Genomic DNA, 3,384 nt, shown 5'->3' on the forward strand with positions numbered 1-3,384 from the left:
ACTTTCATTCATACAAACAATCTTACCATTCACAGCATTAATGAACAAAATTCTATCTAACTTCCTTACCTCAGGTCCAAGCTAAGTAAAACGACAACTTCTCAACGAGCCTATACCATAATTAAAATAAAATTCCTTAGCATCACATAAACTCTATTTTGCCCACTTATATAACTCATGTGTGCATGGGCCATGCACACATGGTGAGAGTTACTCACAACATCTAAACAAGACATATTTACACATAAGGTCATAAAAGAATAATGCACATTATACCTATATTGCATGCATGATCTTGTTATAAAAACTACATGTTGCATAATAGACATATTTTTTAACGGAAAAGTGAATTTGCATGCGACATGCATACTTGGGAACGTTGCATAAACGTGGCGTTTAAAACGATAATTCTATGCGTCTTACTTCTATCGTTTTCAATATAATAAAATTGTAGCATGCTTTGATTACCATTATTTATCTCTTTAAAAAATTTCAAGTTGATTAGTCTTCCAAAAGCATTATTTTTATTTCATAAAAATAATTTAATCAACCATTTTAAAAATATAATTATTCCATTAATCACTTTTAATTTCCATAAAATAACAAAGACCAACAATTATGTAAAATACTTATAATTTTTTTTTAAAAAACCTTATAGTTCAATTATCAAATTTATAAATTTAATATGAGAAAAAAAATCTATTTTAAATGTGGAAAAAAATATTTTTACTAATGTTATTTTTAAAGATAAAATTTAAAATAGAATAAATTCACATGTGAAAAATCCAATGATTATTTTTACAAATATTTAACTAAACTTTCAGACATAATTTAATTTACTTAAAATTCACAAGTGAACTAAATTCAACATTTTTCTTAATTAAATAAAGAAAAATCGCAACTATTAAAATGAACACTCATGTTATATTAAAAATACCACTTTTAATATTTCCATAGTTTAGGGTATTAATTTATTTTAAGATACTCACCAAATTTCTTTTATTAAAAATACAACTTCACATTTTTTACAAAAATTCCAGCAACAAATCATATCATTAAAATCACTATTTTCAATTTTTTAAAACTCATATTTTCATCAAAATATATAAAAAAAAATTTGTAGGTAATTATTTGTGCAAAAATAACATTTTAAGTGTGAATTAAAACACCATTTTATTCTCATAAATACAACATATCATTAGAGACATTTCTTATGCATGCATATCATTATTTCACCAAACTTATTCACCAATTATTCACAAAATCAGCAAGCATAAATCATCACGAAATTCATCTTTAATTGATGTTTCTCAAAACCCAATCCATAATCTTCATGAAATCACTAATATATCAATTTATAAAAAATATTCAAGACAATCCTTTCTTTTATTCAAATTAACCTACCATGTTCCTAACATGTATAAGTGACACAAAAAAAAAAAAAAAACATCACAACATGCATCACACGCTATAGGTCGAAACCCATGCACCACCATTCCCACATGTTAGCAATTTACCCCAAACTCATAGGCATGTGTAAAACGCTCTTAAACTAGTACTTAATAAAATATTCACATTTTCAATGGTTTATATAGAAAGCCACTTATTATAAAGGTTTCAGTGAGGTCTCGCTTAAAACATGCAAGTTGGGCCCAAAAGTTTAAAAAGAAAATATTAGTTTTATGCAAAGTTCTAAAACAAACAAAATTTTAAGTCCCACTGACAATTTTAAGAAAAATCCCATTAAACATAACATTATTAAAAATTGGGTTTAAAGTTGATCGTTTCTCGTCCATAGGATGCCCCATGCCATACACACCAGGACGACATAACTCCCCACATCACCACGCGTGCCACAGATGCTACCTGGAAGGGAAAGTAAGGGGGTGAGCTAAAAGCCAAGTAAGGAAGTACAAACAACAAGCAAGTAAGAATACAACAAATTACAAACACTGTCATTCATCTTTATACATCATAGCATCATCATAAAATTGACATCAATATCATAAACATAAACATATCCACGTCAACATAATGCCATCTATCATATCATGAACATCATAACAAAATTATAAACATCAGCAAACATCATAACATAATCATAAACAATTCCTTGTGAACATGGCCCGCTAACTTGTCCATGCCACCCTTTGAGGTAAACAGGAGTCTCTGGTCTTTGAATAACCTCGGCGCGTCCGCCCTTGGAGTTACATCTTTATATCCTTAGTAACTCGGGTTATGTCTTCACATCCTTAGTAACCCATTTGTTGAGTCGCGTTCAACACGCTAACAACCATTACATATAACTCGGTTACGTCTTCATATCCTTAGTAACCTCTTTATTTGATGTGTCGCATTCATCACACTAACATCCATTCATATCATACATCATTCATACAAGCCAACATATCATCACATTATAGCATTTCATAACTCATAACATTTTCATTCATACAAACAATCTTACCATTCATAGCATAAACAATCATAAATTCTATCTAACTTCCTTACCTCAGGTCCAAGCTAAGTAAAATCACAACTTCTCAACGAGCCTATACCATAATCAAAACGACATTTCTTAGCTTCACATAATTACTATTTTTCCCTCCCATATAACTCATGTGTGCATGGGCCATGCACACATGATAGGAGTTACACACAACATACAAATATGCTTAATTACACTTAAGGTCATAAAAGAATAATGCTCATTCTACCTATATTGCATGCATGATCTTTCTATAAAAACTACATGGTTGCATAATAGACATAATTTTGGACGTAAAAGTGAATTTGCATGTAACATGCATACATGGGAACGTTGCGTAAATGTGGCGTTTAAAACGATAATTCCATGCATCTTACTTCTATCGTTTTAAAAATAATAGACTTGTAGCATGTTTTGTTTACCATTGTTTATCTTCTTAAAGTTACTAGGTTGATTAAATCTTCCAAGACATTCTTTTTATTTCATAAAAACAATTTTATTTAGCAATTAAAAATATATAAAAGACCCATTTATTAATTTTAAATTACAAAGAAAAGCAAAGGCTTGGAAATTATTTAAAAAAAAAATACCTATGATTATCATGTCTCCTTAGAAAAATAATTATTTTAAGTTAATAGAATTACATAATTTGATGTGAGAAAAATAATAATTTTAAGTGTGGGAAAAATATATTTTGCTTGAATTATTTTTAATACTTAATTTTATGTAACATAAATTCATATGTGAAAATTAAATAACTATTTTAAACTAAACTTTCAGTCATTATTTAAAAATCACAAGTGAATTAAATCCAATATTTTTCTTAATCCAATTAAAGAAAATCATAACTTGTAAAATAACCACTCATATTATATAAAAAAATACCACTTTTAAAT

The sequence above is a fragment of the Humulus lupulus genome, chromosome 2 (assembly GCF_963169125.1).
Source record: "Humulus lupulus chromosome 2, drHumLupu1.1, whole genome shotgun sequence".
In the NCBI taxonomy this organism is placed as follows: domain Eukaryota; kingdom Viridiplantae; phylum Streptophyta; class Magnoliopsida; order Rosales; family Cannabaceae; genus Humulus; species Humulus lupulus.